This window comes from Hylobates moloch, unplaced genomic scaffold (assembly GCF_009828535.3).
Source record: "Hylobates moloch isolate HMO894 unplaced genomic scaffold, HMol_V3 SCAFFOLD_15, whole genome shotgun sequence".
NCBI lineage: Eukaryota > Metazoa > Chordata > Mammalia > Primates > Hylobatidae > Hylobates > Hylobates moloch.
This window is the reverse complement of record NW_026652290.1, coordinates 83891751-83912711: the sequence shown is the minus strand read 5'-3', so window position 1 is coordinate 83912711 and position 20961 is coordinate 83891751. Positions and strand designations below refer to the sequence as shown.

Below are 20961 nucleotides of genomic sequence, written 5' to 3'. Positions count from 1 at the left end.
AGGCTCTTTTGAGCACAGGATAATATTAGGTTATAAGATGCCCCACCCCAAGTCTGACCATCTGCTGGTCAGACAAAATCTGATTATCTGTAAGATATTTTGCAATTTTAATATTTATTTTTTACACATTCAACAAATGTTTATTGAGAAATTACTATACAGAAGACTGTGAAAAGCATTATATGCAGCTAAAAAACAAGAACGTTGTTCTCAGGTAACATACATTTCCACATCGCGGCAAATAAAGCAAGGTAGAAAGTAATGTATCATGAGAAGGACACAAAAAACACAATATAAGATGTCTCAGGAGGGAGGGAAAGAAGTAAGGAACATATATACTGGAGGATTTTGAGTAAGACTCTGAAAGATAGATAGCATCAAATCAGGCCTATTGTGGTATGGAAAGGCAGGGTAGAAGAACTTTTCATGAGAAAGTGGTGGTTAGAGCTATGAATGTTTAGGTGTAAAGGAAAATCATAAGAGTATAAACATATGTAGCATATGTTACCAAGAGGAGAAGCATATATAAACAAAGAGGCAAATGGATAGTTAGAGCTCCGTGAAAAATATCAACATTTTAGGGAATGATGATGAAACAGCCATAAGCAATTAGGTCAAAAGATAGAAAGGAAACCAGAAAAAATGAGTTTCCTATCAATCCAAGGAAGAAAGAGTCTAAAGAATGACATCAGTAATGTTAAATCCTAGAGGAGTGTCTATCTAGTGAGCAGTGAAGTGAGGCATTGGATTGATAATTTTGAGTTCACTGGTGATCTTATCAAGGTCAATTTTCAAATTAATAAAAAACCTGAATTGAAATTAGTTGAAGAGTAAAAGGAGCTGAATAAGTGGAAAATAATTAGAGGTTTGGCTTAAGTAATCTGTCAGCGAAGGAAAGGAATAACAGTGGTTTGAGTGCAAGGTAGGGCTGAAGTAAGCTTTTCAAAAGATGAAGGCAGCTTGAACAATTTTACAGAGAGAAGGAAGGGGTTCATAGAAAGGGAAAGTACAAAGACAAAACATGAAAGGGAACTTGTAAATCACGGACCTCAGGAAATTAAGAGGGATGAGCTGGAATGCCTACATGGAGTTTGCACTTTGGAGAGAAGACACATGGCTTCCTCTGAAGTAAGAATGTAATCCATGTATATTTAGAGGAGGGCAGGGGATGAGCAAGTTGCAAGGTCTCATGCAGATTACTTCCATTTTCTTTTGTGTGAAGCTAACAATAAAGGCCCTTCCCCAAGTTTTTGAGAATGAGAGGTTTAAAGGAAGAAAGAAAGCCATAAAAATATAATGAAGTTTTACCGCAACTCCTGTGAAAAAATGAAGAAGGCAGGCTACAGTAGTTCTGAACTTCTATAATCACTGAGTACTAATAGAAGTGGCAGACTTAGAACTGTTCTTTTGGAAGAGTGTCTCTCAGGATGATGGGCCCTGCCTTAAGTAGGGTTAAGCTGAAGGGTAGTGGACAAGTTAGAAACTACTTAAATAGTTCACACAAAATGCAATAATGTTAGTAATACTAACACTAAAAAGGAGCAAAAGTGAAACATAAAGCACTTAGATAGTATTCTCTTATGCAAAGTTTGACACCTAAAATTTCATTCATTTTTATTATCAATTTGAGAAGTTGACAGAATAAGTTTTGTATTACCTCATAACACAAATACAAATAAGCATGAGAAGTTAAATAACTTTCTAAGGAAATACAGAATTGATTTAAACCAGAGCTGGGACAAGTTGCTTTTACTTTTTGTCTATAAATTTTAGTATTAAACCACATTAAAGTCAATATCTATACTATAAAATCATTTACACAAGACTGAAATAGAAGGTTTTTGGTTCTTTATAGCATTCATTTAATAGCATCTAGTTGCAAATAGCTCAAAATTAACTTTAACCTGATCCAATTTTACATATTATGCCAGTTGTCTGAATATTAATATATAAATTTGGGCAATTTTACTTATTTTTTTCTTCACACTTGTCAGTATTTCCAAATATTCTTTAGTAAGCATTGCTTTCTTAATCAAAGAGAATAAAAGCCTCATTGGTTAAATCCTACTTTCCCCTTTAATTTCTGAGTTGAAAGTCATTGACTTATAAGCACTTTTGAATGGGATAATAAACTGTGTCCTCAGCTTACACTCCTGTTATCAGTTTCTGCTTGAAAAACATATTATCAATAAGTGTACTTTGGTTGCAGTTAAAAGCATCTGTAGGTATTGATTGCATTTTTCCTTGTCAAACACTTGCAGTCAGTAGAAATCTCATAACTGATCCTAAATACTTTGATTCAGTGATCTGTCTTTGAGGGTATCTCTAACTTAGTTAGAAAAACTGCCAAAGGAAACTTTGCATTAGAATTCACTGATTAGGAAAAGCAGTGGTAAATCTGCTAAAATTTGAAAGGGAATTTACCATAACTCATTACTGCATTGCACATTGCTTAAGGGCATGTTGTCCAGGGGCATGCTGGCAATTTGAATCTAACTCCATCTCCCATTAGTGCTTAGGTTTTGGAAAAATTATTTAACATCTTTAGTTCCAATGTCCTTTTCTGTAAAAGAGGAGAAATAATAATAATTCCAATCTTACATGCTTATTAATTGCATGAAATGAGATAATGATCTAGAATTCTTATTAGAGTTTTCTGTATTTAATAAGTATTCAAGAAAATGTACCTATTATTTTCGACTAACATTTATGGAGTTTGTCACTAGTTTTATTAATAAATAAGGAGAAAACTAATCATTCAAGAACTCACATTACCATTGCTATAATAAAGATGGTGCAGCTTTTCTTAGGAGTTGTGCTAAAGAGAAGCCTTCGAATCACTAATAGTTTGCAGAAAAGACATATTATTGAACATTTCAGCCTGCACCTGTTTAAAATAATCTGAAATATAAGTAAAAAAAGCAATGTAGCCAGCTGAACTTCTACATATCTTTTTAAGAAAAATCATGTGTGTATTCAATAGTTTTGTCCATTTTCAAATATTGTTATCTTTTTAAAATTGATTTTATGAGTTCTCTCTCTGTGTTTAATATGAGCATTTTTTCAAAAATTTTTATAGCAAATATCTCTTCCATTCTATATATTTTTTCTGTCTTAATGCCATCTTTTGATGAAGGAAAGCTCATAATTTTATTGAGCACAATTCATCAATTTCTTCATTTATTGCTATTGCTGTCTCTTGTTTACAAAATCTTTACCTACCATAAAGACGAAGAATTACACTTGTTACCTTATAGAAGCTGTGTTTATCTTTTTAATTTTTCACCCTTTTTCTACCATCCAACTAAACTGATTTTTGTGTGAAGTGAAAGATAGGGTTGAAAGTTTACTTTTTTTATACTGATACTGAATAAACTCCTCACTATTTACTGAGAAGACATTATTTCCTCAATGTTTTATGATGGAACTTTGGTTGTAAATTGTAAATCAGGTGATTGTGTAAATGTGGGCCTATTTTTGAAGTCTCTATTTAGTTATTTTATCCTATTTGTCTTTCTTTGTGCTAATAAAATTCTATACTGTCTTATTAATACAGTTGTATAATATATTCTGATTTCTGATCGTTTCTGTCATTTAGCCTTGTTCTTCAAAACAACGCCTCCAATCTAGAAGCCTAGTAGTTACCTGTGACTCTTATTTCTCTCATTTTCTATATTCAACCACTAAAATCTACAGATTTTAGGATAAAGTTATCAATAATAAAAATGACATTTTAATTATTCTGTTGTATCTAGTGTCTTGAGTTACACATAACTCAAAATTATCCCTTCCACCTTTTGCCCACACTCCTGCTTGATTTACTTTAGATTCTCATCATCTCTTGCCAGGATGCCTACAAGAGGCTTCAAATTAATGTTTTATTTTATCCTTCCTCATGAAAATCCTGTCATGACTTTCTCCTGTTGGTAGAAAAGATATTAAAATTTGGCTTTTATTTTGAATGTATAAATCTGAATGCAGATTCCTAGATAATAACTTGTTTCCTCACTTAGGAAACCATTTCCTGCAAGTCTTTGTTTAGGGGCAACTGACCCATGCTATATCCACATGAAACAGTTGTTACTATTTTGATTTTCTCTGCTTTACACAGCAAAGTGTCAAAATTAAGGACTGACATAAGCAAAAGATCCAGTGCTTTTGATTAAATTGGACTTTTGGCCACAATCAAGTTTGAATGATACAATTAACCTGTTCAAGCTAGATTTATTTTCAAAGTTGAAGTTTGCATTCTTTTTCTCATTTTTGGCATTTTTTGTTTTGTGATATAATTGGTCTTCATAACCTCTACAGTGCCCGGAGAGAGGATAAAGTTATCAGTAAGAATTTTTTTTGGAGGATGAGCGTCTGTCACACAGGCTGGGGTGCAATGGCGCTATCTCGGCTCACTGCAACCTCAGCCTTCCAGCTTCAAGTGATTCTCCTGCTTCAGCCTCCTGAGTAGGTGGGACTATAGGCGTGTGCCACCACACCTGGCTAATTTTTGTATTTTTAGTAGAGATGGGTTTTCATCATGTTGGCCAGGCTGGTCTTAAGCCCCTAACCTCAAGTGGTCTGCCTGCTGTGGCCTCCCAAAGTACTAGGATTACAAGCATTAGCCACCACGCCTGGCCAATAATAAAATCTGAAATGACATTCTAATTATTATATTGTAGTTAGCAATAAATTCCTGAGCCAGTAAATTGAGCAATGTAAAGATTTTCAATCAGTACATCAATTAACCTGCTTGAAAGCTTTGCACTAAACTTATCCTAGAGTTTAGATGCTTGATATTCTAGTTCCAGAAATACAAGTGACCTAAGAATGCTAAACTGAAAAATACAGCTTAATCTCTTTCCTGCATTGACAATAATATTATTAATGTCCTTGGTATTTATGTGGAGGAAGGATATTGAAGAGACGTAATTTTTTTTTTAAGGGAGCGTTTCTGCCCAGTGAGTGCATTCCTAATTCATAGACTCTAAAGTGTCACTCAAGGCAATCTTACTTGAAGGAGATCTGAAAGATGTTCGTTAGCAGTGTTTACTAGCAGCTAAACGAAAAATACTTTATAGTCATTAGCACAAAGCATTAATGTGACCTAAATAAAGTAATCTTGATGGTCTTTGCTGTATTTGTGGAAATATTTATGACTTTTCCCTTTATGACCTTTGCTAGAACAACCGAGTAACAAAACTGATATCGATTAAAATCTTTTTTCCAACTGGCAGAGTTTCCAAATTTATTTGATGGAAAGAAAACCAGTATATTTATGGGAACATCAATTTTCATTGCTTCACTCCCTCTTAATTGAGGAAAATTCCTGAGATGACTCAGTGAACCCGCTTTGTATTCCAGCTGCAGGTATTTGTGTGAAATTAGTCTTACCTTACTCTTTCTCAAAGAACAATAAATGCACCAAATCATAGCTAAAGGCACTCAAGAAAACCAGTGTTGCAAATAAAAAAAAAAATCCCATTCACTATTTCTTTGATCATAGTCTTTAAATGGAAAGCAGAAGTCTCTTCTGCTCCTGTCAAATCAGTTGGAACTGGTTTGAAAGCCCAAATTGAAGTTAATATACCCAAAACGTCAAAGGCTAAATAAACTGTCTGAAAGTCTAACAGAATGTGATGATCAGCACTGTCATTTTTCAAGTCAGTCAAGTTACCTCTGCATGATACGCTGCAATGGCTGGAGTGCTTTATACTATCCTCCCACTCTTACCTGGTGACTATAAAATGTGTTATGGCACCTTTAGTAATGGTGGAACTTACAGAAAAAGTACACCCTTTATTTGCATGAATACATATGCTTATAAATATATCCTATAATGTTTATAAATAGGTAGAAACCCTAATTATGTTTTCCTCTGTTAAAGCTTTTATTGGAGCTACATTTTCTCAGTGTGGTAGTCCTAAGTGGTTTATTGTATTGTTATTTTGCTTTATCCAGAAGTACTTCATGTTGCTTTGTAGAGTCATTCGGAGATCTGGTCTATCCAGTAAGTGTGCATGAGTTCAAATCTTGTATATCCGCTAACTGTCTGGATTTATAAATATTCATTTGTAAGATTAGGTCATCTGTTGTTATAAGTATCTTCCAAACAGAAATTCAGACATTTTCTGTAAGAACTCACTTTAAAAATAACAATAAATACATAAAGAATGGGATAAAGGTCCTGTGGTCATAATTACTCATGCTCCATAAGAGTCTCCTTAGTTTGTCCACAGTCTTCTTTAGGAGCCACAGGACCTACTAAACGCAGTAGTCTAGATACGATCTAACCAAAGAGGAACAGAATGGGACAAATATCCTTTTGGTCTGAAACTTTCAATGCAGCCTAAAATTTAAGATTATATTAGCTTCAATAGCAGATGAATAAAATTCTTCACTCATATAAAAAAAGTCTTCTATTAGAAAACAGGTATTTTAAATTCAAGTTGTCCCTTTCTATACTCAGGAAAATGACTCGGTACCTAAATGCAGGGGTTTGCATTTATCCATATTAAATTTCCTACTCATAAATTTTATAAACTTTAGCATAGGAATGGTATAGCATGAGCTCTTGAGTAAGACAGAGCTGAGATAAAAATTGCTTTTCAACTACTGAGTATGTGATTTAATTTTTATATTTCTTATGTATAAATGACGATAACAACTACTTTGCTGAGTAGTTGTAATAATCAAATGAGATGCAGTGTATAAAGGTGCCTATTCAGCACATAATAGGTACTCCAATATGTGATAATTAAAATTATGATTATCATTTCTGCTCAATGTCATTGAAACCTTGATTCTGTCATCTTATATTTAAATAACCATATAATATAGCCTCGGCCTCAAATTTCATAACTGTGCTTTATTTTGATCTACATTCAGGTCATTGACACAAATGTTAAAAAGGAAAAAATAAATGAGACAAGGCAGAAAACTTGCTGCAGTAAAGACTACTCTAAGTTGAAACCTATTCATTAATCAATAATTGGTGTATAAATGTTCAGCCAGCTATGAACCAACAAAATGTGGTGATTATTTAACTCCATATGGCCTACAACAAATGAAACTTTGTCAAATACCTTTCTCAAATTCATACAAACGTGCATGCACATACACAAATACACACATAACAAACATGGGCACGGTCATACTAACTTTTTGTTTGTTTGTTTCTTTTTTTTTTCGAGACAGAGTTTTCACTCTTGTCACCTAGGCTGGAGTGCAATGGCATGATCTCGGCTCACTGCAACCTCTGCCTCTTGGGTTCAAGCGATTTTCCTGCCTCAGCCTCCTGAGTAGCTGGGATTACAGGTGCCTGCCACCATGCCTTGCTAATTTTTGTGTTTTTACTAGAGACGGGGTTTCACCATCTTGGCCAGGCTGGTCTTGAACTTCTGACCTCAGATGATCCACCTACCTCGGCTGAAAGGATAGAATTACTACTATTTGCAACGTGGTAGAGCAAGTTTGTAGGGGAAGACCAGGAATTTAGTTAGAAAATATTCAGTCTGACCTGTCTATTAGGCATCAATAATTGTTCAGTAAATGTATGTAGACTGATTATATCTAATGTACATTACATACTTTTTGCACATATCATATATAATAAACTTCTAAGAACTGGTCCTCATTCTAGAAAATTTCTCCTTCCAGTGTATCAGTACAGAACTTTCACAGTACAATGGGTTGAAAAAAGAATTTCAGAATCTAGAGGAGTATTTGATATGTAGTGATTGTCTTTTATCATTACCCCAATATGCAAAGTTAAGGCAAATTTCCATAATATTTTCACAGTATAGATTGGCATCCATTTGAGAGCAATAGTAATTAGAATGTACAATCTGCAAATATTTCTTTGTTTAGAATTGTATTGGGTAAAAAAACTGCTGTTTGTGAAAGATTTTAAGAACTTTTCAAATGTTTGAAAACATCTTACAGTTTCAACAAGGACAAAAGCTGTTACAAACAGTAAAAAATAATTATTATTGTTTTTCATTATTGAATTAAACATAATAATTTTTAGTAAAGAGATGTTTTCCTAGACGGAGGTCTTCAGTCATTAGATGGTTATGTTCATACATGATTTCAAATCATATCAGTATTGGTAATGACAGTTTATATATTTCTATGTAAGTTAGCACAAATATATATACATATATATATATATATAAACACAATGTAGAATTATACACATGTGCACGTATGTGTGTATATGGAATCAGGGCATTACAGAAGCTTTTTAAACTAGGTTTTAGGTCTTATTTATTTTGTGTATGTCTGTGCTACACATTTCCTTGAAAGAAAACATGGATTGTTGGTGGAGCCAAGATGGCCAAATAGGAACAACTTCAGTCTACAGCTCCCAGCGTGAGCAACACAGAAGACGGGTGATTTCTGCATTTCCATCTGAGGTACCGGGTTCATCTCACTAGGGAGTGCCAAACAGTGGGTGCAGGACAGTCGGTTTAGCACACCCTCGCGAGCCAAGCCAAAGCAGGGTGAGGCATTGTCTCACTCAGGAAGTGCAAGGGGTCAGGGAGTTCCCTTTCCTAGTCAAAGAAAGGGGTGACAGACAGCACCTGGAAAATCGGGTCACTCCCATCCTAATACTGCACTTTTCCAACGGGCTTGGAAAACGGCACACCAGGAGATTGTGTCCCACACCTGGCTCAGAGCTTCCTACGCCCACGGAGTCTAGCTGATTGCTAGCACAGCAGTCTGAGATCAAACTGCAAGGCCGCAGCGAGGCTGGGGGAGGGGCGCCCACCATTGCCCAGGCTTGCTTAGGTAAACAAAGCAGCCAGGAAGCTCGAACTGGGTGGAGCCCACCACAGCTCAAGGAGGCCTGCCTGCCTCTGTAGGCTCCACCTCTGAGGGCAGGGCACAGACAAACAAAAAGTCAGCAGGAACCTCTGCAGACTTAAATGTCCCTGTCTGACAGCTTTGAAGAGAGTAGTGGTTCTCCCAGCATGCAGCTAGAGATCTGAGAACGGACAGACTGCCTCCTAAAGTGGGTCCCTGACCCCCGAGCAGCCTAAATGGGAGGCACCCCCCCAGTAGGGACAGACTGACACCTCACTCGGCCGGGTACTCCTCTGAGACAAAACTTCCAGAGGAACGATCAGACAGCTGAATTTGCGGTTCACGAAAATCCGCTGTACTGCAGCCACTGCTGCTGACACCCAGGCAAACAGGGTCTGGAATGGACCTCTAGCAAACTCCAACAGACCTGCAGTTGACGGTCCTGTCTGTTAGAAGGAAAACTAACAGAAAGGACACCCACACCAAAAACCCATCTGTACATCACCATCATCAAAGACCAAAAGTAGAAAAAACTACAAAGATGGGGAGAAAACAGAGCAGAAAAACTGGAAACTCTAAAAAGCAGAGCACCTCTCCTCCTCCAAAGGAACGCAGTTCCTCACCAGCAACGGAATAAAGCTGGATGGAGAATGACTTTGACGAGTTGAGAGAAGAAGGCTTCAGACGATCAAACTACTCCGAGCTACAGGAGGAAATTCAAACAAATGGCAAAGAAGTTAAAAACTTTGAAAAAAAATTAGACGAATGCATAACTAAAATGACCAATGCAGAGAAGTGCTTAAAGGAGCTGATGGAGCTGAAAGCCAAGTTTCGAGAACTACATGAAGAATATGAAAGCCTCAGTAGCCGATGTGATCAACTGGAAGAAAGGGTATCAGTGATGGAAGATGAAATGAATGAAATGAAGTGAGAAGTGAAGTTTAGAGAAAAAAGAATAAAAAGAAATGAACAAAGCCTCCAAGAAATATGGGACTATGTGAAAAGACCAAACCTAAGTCTGACTGGTGCACGTGAAAGCGACGGGGAGAATGGAACCAAGGTGGAAAACACTCTGCAGGATATTATCCAGGAGAACTTCCCCAATCTAGCAAGGCAGGCCAACATTCAGATTCAGGAAATTTAGAGAACGCCACAAAGATACTCCTCGAGAAGAACAACTCCAAGACACATAATTGTCAGATTCACCAAAGTTGAAATGAAGGAAAAAATGTTAAGGGCAGCCAGAGAGAAAGGTCGGGTTACCCACAAAGGGAAGCCCATCAGACTAACAGCTGATCTCTCAGCAGAAACTCTACAAGCCAGAAAAGAGTGGGGTCTGATATTCAACATTCTTAAAGAAATGAATTTTCAACTCAGAATTTCATATCCAGCCAAACTAAGCTTCATAAGTGAAGGAGAAATAAAATACTTTACAGACAAGCAAATGCTGAGAGATTTTGTCACCACCAGGCCTGCCCTAAAAGAGCTCCTGATGGAAGCACTAAACATGGAAAGGAACAACCGGTACCAGCAACTGCAAAAACATGCCAAATTGTAAAGACCATTGAGGCTAGGAAGAAACTGCATCAACTAACGAGCAAAATAACCAGCTAATATCATAATGACAGGATCAAATTCACACATAACAATATTAACTTTAAATGTAAATGGACTAAATGCTCCAATTAAAAGACACAGATTGGCAAACTGGATAAGGAGTCAAGACCCAACAGTGTTCTGTATTCAGGAAACCCATCTCACATGCAGAAACACACATACACTCAAAATGAAGGGATGGAGGAAGATCTACCAAGCAAATGGAAAACAATAAAAGGCAGGAGTTGCAATCCTAGTCTCTGATAAAATAGACTTTAAACCAACAAAGATCAAAAGAGACAAAGAAGGCCATTACCTAATGGTAAAGGGATCAATTCAACAAGAAGAGCTAACTCTCCTAAATATATATGCACCCAATACAGGAGCACCCAGATACATAAAGCAAGTCCTGAGTGACCTACAAAGAGACTTAGACTCCCACACAATAATAATGGGAGATTTTAACACCCCACTGTCAATATTAGACAGACCAACGAGACAGAAAGTTAACAAGGATATCCAGGAATTAAACTCAGCTCTGCACCAAGTGGACCTAACAGACATCTACAGAACTCTCCACCCCAAATCAACAGAATATACATTTTTTTCAGCACCACACCACACCTATTCCAAAATTGACCATATAGTTGGAAATAAAGCTCTCCTCAGCAAATGCAAAAGAACAGAAATTATAACAAACTGTCTGTCTGACCACAGTGCAATCAAACTAGAACTCAGGATTAAGAAACTCACTCAAAACCACTCAACTACATGAAAACTGAACAACCTGCTCCTGAATGACTACTGGGTACATAATGAAATGAAGGCAGAAATAAAGATTTTCTGTGAAACCAATGAGAACAAAGACACAACATACCAGAATCTCTGGGACACATTCAAAGCAGTGTGTAGAGGGAAATTTATAGCACTAAATGCCCACAAGAGAAAGCAGGAAAGATCCAAAATTGACACCCTAACATCACAATTAAAAGAACTAGAAAAGCAAGAGCAAACACATTCAAAAGCTAGCAGAAGGCAAGAAATAACTAAAATCAGAGCAGAACTGAAGGAAATAGAGACACAGAAAAACCCTTCAAAAAATTAATGAATCCAGGAGCTGTTTTTTTTGAAAAGATCAACAAAACCGATAGACCGCTAGCAAGACTAGTAAAGAAGAAAAGAGAGAAGAATCAAATAGATGCAGTAAAAAATGATAAAGGGGATATCACCACTGATCCTACAGAAATATAATCTACCATCAGAGAATACTAAAAACACCTCTATGCAAATAAACCAGAAAATCTAGAAGAAATGGATAAATTCCTCGAAAAATACACCCTCCCAAGACTAAACCAGGAAGAAGTTGAATCTCTGAATAGATCAATAACAGGTTCTGAAATTGTGGCAATAATCAATAGCTTACCAACCAAAAAGAGTCCAGGACCTGATGGATTCACAGCCGAATTCTACCAGAGGTACAAGGAGAAACTGGTACCATTCCTTCTGAAACTATTCCAATCAAAAGAAAAAGAGGGAATCCTCCCTAACACATTTTATGAGGCCAGCATCATCCTGATACCAAAGCCTGGCAGAGACACAAACAAAAAGGAGAATTTCAGACCAATATCCTTGATGAACATTGAAGCAAAAATCCTCAATAAAATACTGGCAAACCGAATCCAGCAGCACATCAAAAAGCTTATCCACCATGATCAAGCAGGCTTCATCCCTGGGATGCAAGACTGGTTCAACATACACAAATCAATAAATGTAATCCAGCATATAAACAGAACCAAAGACAAAAACCACATGATTATCTCAATAGATGGAGAAAAGGCCTTTGAAAAAATACAACAACCCTTCATGCTAAAAACTCTCAATAAATTAGGTATTGATGGGATGTGTCTCAAAATCATAAGAGCTATCTATGACAAACCCACAGCCAATATCATACTGAATGGGCAAAAACGGGAAGCATTCCCTTTAAAAACCGGCACAAGACAGGGATGCCCTCTCTCACCACTCCTATTCAACACAGTGTTGGAAGTTCTGGCCAGGGCAATCAGGCAGGAGAAGGAAATAAAGGGTATTCAATTAGGAAAAGAGGAAGTCAAATTGTCCCTGTTTGCAGATAACATGATTGTATATCTAGAAAACCCCATTGTCTCAGCCCAAAATCTCCTTAAGCTGATAAGAAACTTCAGCAAAGTCTCAGGATACAAAATCAATGTACAAAAATCACAAGCATTCTTGTATACCAATTACAGACAAACAGAGAGCCAAATCATGAGTGAACTCCCATTCACAATTGCTTCTAAGAGAATAAAATACCTAGGAATCCAACTTACAAGGGATGTGAAGGACCTCTTCAAGGAGAACTACAAACCACTGCTCAATGAAATAAAAGAGGATACAAACAAATGGAAGAACATTCCATGCTCATCAGTTGGAAGAATCAATATCGTGAAAATGGCCATACTGCCCAAGGTAATTTATAGATTCAATGCCATCCCCATCAAGCTACCAATGACTTTCTTCACAGAATTGGAAAAAACTACTTTAAAGTTCATATGGAACCAAAAAAGAGCCAGCATTGCCAAGTCAATCCTAAGCCAAAAGAACAAAGCTGGAGGCATCACGCTACCTGACTTCAAACTATACTACAAGGTTACAGTAACCAAAACAGCATGGTACTGGTACCAAAACAGAGATATCGATCAATGGAACAGAACAGAGCCCTCAGAAATAATGCCGCATATCTACAACTATCTGATCTTTGACAAACCTGACAAAAACAAGCAATGGGATAAGGATTCCCTATTTAATAAATGGTGCTGGGAAAACTGGCTAGCCATATGTAGAAAGCTGCAACTGGATCCCTTCCTTACACCTTATACAAAAATTAATTCAAGATGGATTAAAGACTTACATGTTAGACCTAAAACCATAAAAACCCTAGAAGAAAACCTAGGCAATACCATTGAGGACATAGGCATGGGCAAGGACTTCATGTCTAAAACACCAAAAGCAATGGCAACAAAAGCCAAAATTGACAAATGGGATCTAATTAAACTAAAGAGCTTCTGCACAGCAAAAGAAACTACCATCAGAGTGAACAGGCAACCTACAAAATGGGAGAAAATTTTCGCAACCTACTCATCTGACAAAGGGCTAATATCCACAATCTACAATGAACTCAAACAAATTTACAAGAAAAAACAAACAACCCCATCAAAATGTGGGCGAAGGACATGAACAGACACTTCTCAAAAGAAGACATTTGTGCAGCCAAAAAACATGCAAAAATGCTCATCATCACTGGCCATCAGAGAAGTGCAAATCAAAACCACAATGAGATACCATCTCACACCACTTAGAATGGCCATCATTAAAAAGTCAGGAAACAACAGGTGCTAGAGAGGATGTGGAGAAATAGGAACACTTTTACACTGTTGATGGGACTGTAAACTAGTTCAACCATTGTGGAAGTCACTGTGGCGATTCCTCAGGGATCTAGAACTAGAAATACCATTTGACCCAGCCATCCCATTACTGGGCATATACCCAAAGGACTATAAATCATGCTGCTATAAAGACACATGCACACGTATGTTTATTGAGGCATTATTCACAATAGCAAAGACTTGGAACCAACCCAAATGTCCGACAACGATAGACTGGATTAAGAAAATGTGGCACATATACACCATGGAATACTATGCAGCCATAAAACATGATGAGTTCATGTCCTTTGTAGGGGCATGGATGAAACTGGAAACCATCATTCTCAGTAAACTATCACAAGGACAAAAAACCAAACACCGCATGTTCTCACTCATAGGTGGGAATTGAACAATGAGAACACATGGACACAGGAAGGGGAACAACACACTCTGGGGACTGTTGTGGGTTGTGGGGAGGGGGGAGGGACAGCATTAGGAGATATACCTAATGCTAAATGACGAGTTAATGGGTGCAGCACACCAAGATGGCACATGGATACATATGTAACAAACCTGCACACTGTGCACATGTACCCTAAAACTTAAAGTATAATAATAATATTTTAAAAAAGAGTGGATTTAATGTCACTCAAAATGGTTCAAACGTTAAGTTCTATTATGTGTATCTTGCCACGATAAAAAATAATAAATGTTAAAAGAAAAAAAAGAAAAAAAGAAAACATGATAGAAGTTCAGGCTGTTATCATCTAGAAAGTGTGTGGGGGAAGAGGGTATTATAAAAATTATAAATAAAATCAAACTTTTATAGTGTATCTCAACAGAAATTACCCAAAATAAATTATCACAAAGTTACCAAGAAAAAACATCAGTTTTGTCACTCAACCTTAGTAAGTTTTAAAAGTTAATATTTTTGTTTCTTCAACGTTTTCTTGGGATAATTTATTGTGCTTTCTTTATTCACATGAAATGATCATATCATGTCTAATATATTTTTCACATCCTCTGATAATGGCAAGAATTCTTGTGTTCTGTAAATATTTATAATACATTTATTTGCTTAAAATACTTTCATAGCCTTTCTGCCTGTGGACGCCACCGAATAAGCATGGTTAAAGTCTCTCTTCTCTCTGCCATCACGTCCAAGTCTGAGTCTCCTAAAGAGCCTTAACAGCTGAGGAAGCTCTTCTTTGGAGGGTTAAGCTTTGAAACAACTGATGAGAGCCTGAGGAGCCATTTTGAGCAGTGGGGAATTCTCATGGACTGTGTGGTCATGAGAGATCCAAACAGCAAGTGCTCCAGGGGCTTTGGGTTTGTCACATATGCCACTGTGGAGGAGGTAGATGCAGCCATGAATGCAAGGCCACACAAGGTGGATGGAAGAGTTGTGGGACCAAAGAGCTGTCTCAAGAGAATATTCTCAAAGACCACGTGCCCACTTAACTGTGAAAAAGATATTTGTTGATGGCATTAATGAAGACACTGAAGAACATCACCAAAGAAATTATTTTGAACAGTTTGGAAAAATTGAAGTGACTGAAATCATGACTGACCAAGGGAGTGACAAGAAAAAGGGCTTTGCCTTTGTAACCTTTGATGACTGTGACTCCATGGAGAAGACTGTCATTCAGAAATACCATACTGTGAATGGCCACAACTGTGAAGTTAGGAAAGCCTTGTCAAAGTGAGAGATGGCTAGTGTTCATCCAGCCAAAGAGGCCGAAGTGGTTCTGAAAACTTTGGTGGTGGTCATGGAGGTGGTTTTAGTGGGAATGACAACTTTGGTCATGGAAGAAACTTCAGTGGTTGTGGTGGCTTTGGTGGCAGCCATGGTGGTGGTGGATATAATGGATTTGGTAATGATGGAAGCAATTTTGGAGGTGGTGGAAGCTACAATGATTTTGGCAATTACAACAATCAGTCTTCAAATTTTGGACCCATGAAGGGAGGAAACTCCGGAGGCAGAAGCTCTGGCCCTTATGGTGGTGGAGGCCAGTGCTTTGCCAAACCACGAAACAAAGGTGGCTATGGCGGTTCCGGTAGAAGCAGTAGCCATGGCAGTGGTAGAAGATTTTAATTAGGAAACAAAGCTTAGCAAGAGAGGAGAGCCAGACAAGTGACAGGGAAGCTACAGGTTGTAATAGATTTGTAAACTTAGCCAAGCACAGTGGTGGCAGGGCCTAGCTGTTACAAAGAAGAAATGTTTTAGAAAAATACTCATGTGTATGGGCAAAAAATTCAAGGACTGTATTTGCAACTAATTGTATAACAGGTTATTTTAGTTTCTGTTCTGTGGAAAGTGTAAAGCATTCCAACAAAGGGTTTTAATGTAGTTTTTTTTTTTTTATTTTATTTTTTTATTTTTTTGCACCCATGCTGTTGATTGCTAAATGTAATAGTCTGATTATGGTGCTGAATAAATGTCTTTTTTTTAAAAAAATTTCATAATATACTTGGTCTTTTGGAAATGTTTAAGAATATTAATTATTATATTATTAACTATATGGTATTACAATATTTTGCAAGACAGACACTGAATATATTTTATTAAACTATGAGAATTCATTTCCGTGGTTTTCTCCTCTTATAAAATATGTCACTCTTCATAAGAAGGAACACTGTATGAATCCTTACCTAATGCAGGCACAATGCAAATATATAATAAACATACTGATATTTACCCAAAGCAGTAAGATTCAATTTTAAATAATGAATTCAACAGACAGAAACTTTCCAGAGAAGGCATTTTAGAAATAGAACAAAATTCATTTTAAAAATAATGTGCAGGCTAATTTACCAAGTAAGCAGAATAGAGGGCAATTGAAATGTGTTTTCACTTATGTCCTGGAATTATCTAGTGTCTAAAGTCAGAGCCCAAGGGTAAGGGAGGTGGAGAGGATTCGAACACTACTACATTTCTTGGCTTCATATCACTTAGTGTTATCAAATACTCATCTTTCCTCAACAACTGTAATGTATTAAAAATACACACTGTAACTCTGTGCTAGACGTTTTACGGAAGTCATTTCTTTTAATCCTATATGCAAATATGTATCCTTCTGTTCCCATGCACCTGCTTATAGGAACTGTGCATCTCCAAATGTTGACATAGACAGGCCAGAGGAACTATTCAAGGCTACATGGATCTGCATTTTCACATAATACAGTGCAAGGGTTCTCAATTTCTTTGAACCCTCTCCCTTTACTTCAAATTCTATTTTACACAGATTGGTATAGTTTTGGTTTAAATGGAGTGTGGGTAAGGAGTAAATTAGTTCACCACCCAACCTCTCCCTTCCTTCAACCTTGGCCCATCTCAACCAAGCTTCCCACCAAAATTAATGGCAGAGGGCTTTTTTTTTTTTGATGGAGTCTCACTATGTTGCCCAGGCTGGAGTACAGTGGTGCGATCTCAGCTCACTGCAACCCCTGCCTCCTGGGTTCAAGAGATTCTCCTGCCTCAGCCTCCCAAGTAGCTGGGACTACAGGTGCCAGCCACCATGCCCAGCTAATTTTTTGTATTTTTAGTAGAGACAGGGTTCCACTGTGTTAGCCAGGATGGTCTCGATCTCCTGACCTCTTGATCCGACTGCCTCGGCCTCCCAAAGTGCTGGGATTACAGGCGTGAGCCACCGCAACTGGCCTAGTGGCAGAGTTTTAAAAACAGTGGTATAGGGCAAATATCTCCTGCTAAGCTAGTCAGCTTCTAAATAGTATTCCCTTTCAATCTAATATCTGTCATTGTAAATTAAGAAAACAAGTTGATTGTCTTAATTATGTATCATTCTCCAATTTGAACTTCAAAACATCCTATGCGTCAGGTCAGTTACGTATAGCTGAGTAAGCATAGTGGTTTAGGAAACTGATAGTCTTTAAAACAAATTGATTAGAGAACTCAGAACCATCAAGTGAAAAACCAGAGTTGGAACTCCGACTATTTTACTCCATATCCCATGTTTTGTCGTCAATATATAGAAAACTACAGTAAGGTAAGTCATCAATAAGTTGGTGTTCATTATAGTCAACTCACACTGGATGAAATTCTCAGTGGTAAAAATACAAGATATTTAAAATACAAGATATTTCCTAAGACAAAAGTAAAGCAACAGGACATAATAATATGCCTATGCTATTGGCTGCTCTAACAAGTGACCACAAGTTGGGCAGCTTGAAACAACACAAATATTTGTTATCTCACAGTTCTCAGTGTCAAAAGTCTGAAACGGGTCTCACTGGACTAAAACTGAGGTGTTAGCAGGGCAGATTTCTTTCTGGAGGTTCGAGGGATGGATTCATTTACTCGCCTTTTTCAGCTTCTTGAAGCTGCTAGCATTTCTAGGCTCCTGGTCCCCTACTATCTCCAAAGCCAGTGATGGCCAATCTAGTCACCTCATACTGCCTCACTCTGAGTCAAACTCTTCTGCCTCCCCTTTCCACATTTAAGAACCCTTGTGATCACATTCATCGGATAACCTAGAATAGTCCTCTTCTTAAAGTTGGTTAATTAGCAACCTTAATTCCATCTGTGACTTTACCTTCCCTTTGCTACTGAGCATAGCATACTTTCAGGTTCCAGGAGAGAGGATGTGGGCATCTTTAGGGGCCACTTTTTTTCTGCCTACCACAGTGCCTGAAGAAAAAATTGAGTGAATAGAAGGAAGGTGCTTGGTCTGAGTGGAGACTACAAACGTGAAGCAAAGGCAGTGGAAGAATCATCAGTGTTTATCTAACAAAGTCTATAGGTAGAGACACCAGATTAGGGTAATGCAAGCTTTACTACACAGCCCTTTAATCACTACACAGGCACATCCTGTGATGACAGAGATCACCAGGATTTTCCATGGCCTAACATACCATTTAGCCCAGTTTCCTGTGCTCTGAGTTCATAAAGTAAATCATCTTTAGGCTCTGAATTCAGATTCTTAGAAATCATGATTCCAGGAAACGCATGTGCCACATCAGAGAGTGAAATACAATCAGGAGGAAAAAACATCTGCCATCTCTATGTTTTAATATTCTACTTTGTGCACACATATCCTGCAAAACTGAGGGCCTGATTAATTTGGAGTCTGCTTAACAAAGGTGATTTTCTGGAACTTCAGTCCTCAGACCAGACTCTGAATTAAATCCACTGTACAAGAAATTAGCATGCTGCAAAAGCCAAGTAGCGATTTTATGATGCTCTGTGATATAATTGGTTACTTTTTGTCTGCTGTTTTATCTTAGTAAATTTCTAAGGTTTTTCAAGCAACATTATGCTAACTTAGATGTCGGTGCTTATTTAGAATTAATCAGAATAGAAAGTAAAATATTACTGAAATAAAAATATAAATCAAAGAGAAAATAGTTTGATCTGTACATGTTTTATTTATGCTGAGCTTTAGAGACACACAGTGTCAATATGAGGCAAAACACACTTTGTATTGACTGTGCAGCTTTTAAATGAGAAAAGTATCTTAGTTTTAATTGTGAAGATTAACTATTTTTGAAGACTAGTGACTCTTTTAATGTTGTCAAATTACATTTTTTCACTAAAACGACATAGCCTAAAAGATTATTATATCAAAAAAAAATTTTACACTTGAATTTTTTCCTGCAAATCAAGGGCCCTTTTAAATGCGATCTTTATTTAATTGTATTATTTTTGCTATTTTTAGTATATTTTTTTTAAATTTACCTCCATTATTAAAAGGGAGAAAAAACAAAAAGAGGTACAGGTTTCCATTATACCCATTATCAAAGTTATATCATAGCTTCTCTTCTAGCTTAGGTATCTTCACCCCTCTGGCTTGGAATCAGTAGGATCCAATTCAAGAAGGATGCACGAAGCTTGTGAAGTAGTGTATTTCGTGGATTTTTTTTTTTTTGCAACTCCCCTCCGGTTCACCCATTTTCTGCCTCACCTCGAGTACTGGACTACAGGGCCCCCACCACCCCGGCTAATTTTTTTTTTTTCACCGTGGTCTCGATCTCCTGACCTCATGATCCGCCTGCCTCGGCCTCCCAAAGTGCTGGCTGGGATTACAAGCGTGAGCCACCGCGCCCGGCCGTGGATTTTTTGTTTACGTGTTTTTAGAATTTTATTTTCATTTCTCTCCAAGTAATATGTAGATTCTTCTCCTTGTACCCAGGTGCCTGTTACAACCTGGTGACCATTCAAATACTTATAAAGTCAATGTCTCATGTCTTTGGCGCTCCTTCCCTGGATTCCAGATCAAAGCAAACTGTCCTTTATGCTTACAAATTCATTCAGTACACAAAAGGATTATAAGAGCATGGTGGATATCTCTTCTCGTATAGTATAGTTACTTTATCAGCATCAGTATCAAATGGGAGTTTGTTACAAATGCACCATCTTGAGTCTTACTCTAGAACTCTGAATAAAAATCTGCATTTTAACAAGAACCTCAGAGTGATTTTTGAGCTCATTAATGTTTCAGAAGGAATAGAGATAAATGGTTTTCAACATTTTGTCCAAATTTTCTAATTTTTGACACACCTTTTTCTTTCTAGTTATACCCATTTTTTTAATTCTAGATATTGTCATTTTGTATTTTCTTGCTAGTATTTTTTCTCTTTCTCTTTAACTTTGATCAGTTTCTCTAGAGGTTTATCAATCTTTTTCAGGAACCAATATTCCATTTAAAAAATGTTTTTTCATTATTGGCCTTAGCATTAATTTTGTTCATTATTTTTCTTCATCATTGACCTATAGATTGATTTTGTTCTTTTTTATGTTTATTTTATTTTTCATTGACATATACTAATTCGGCATGTTATGGGGTACAGTATGATGAGATCTTATTGTTTATTATTATTTTTCTACCTACTTAAAAAAAATCACTCATTTCTACCTTCTTATGGTGGTGATTTAGATCACTGATTTTCTACGTAGGCATTTTCCCTTCTACTACAGGCACTTAAATCTAAAAATTTTTACTCCAAACACCATTTTAGCAGAACACTAAACAGATCTTCTAATTTTTCTTTAGATTTCTTCATTGAGCCGTGGATTATTACAGATACTTGGAGTACATGTCTTTTCTATTGATTTCTAAATTAATGTTGTTGTGCTCAGAGAATATACTCTGTATTATTTTAATTC

General features: G+C 37.0%; 1 pseudogene; it reads left to right on the top strand.

The window, feature by feature from the left end:
- The first annotated feature begins 14964 nt into the window (after window positions 1-14964).
- Window positions 14965-15933, top strand: LOC116484270 (heterogeneous nuclear ribonucleoprotein A1-like; annotated as a pseudogene).
- The last annotated feature ends 5028 nt before the right edge of the window (window positions 15934-20961 follow it).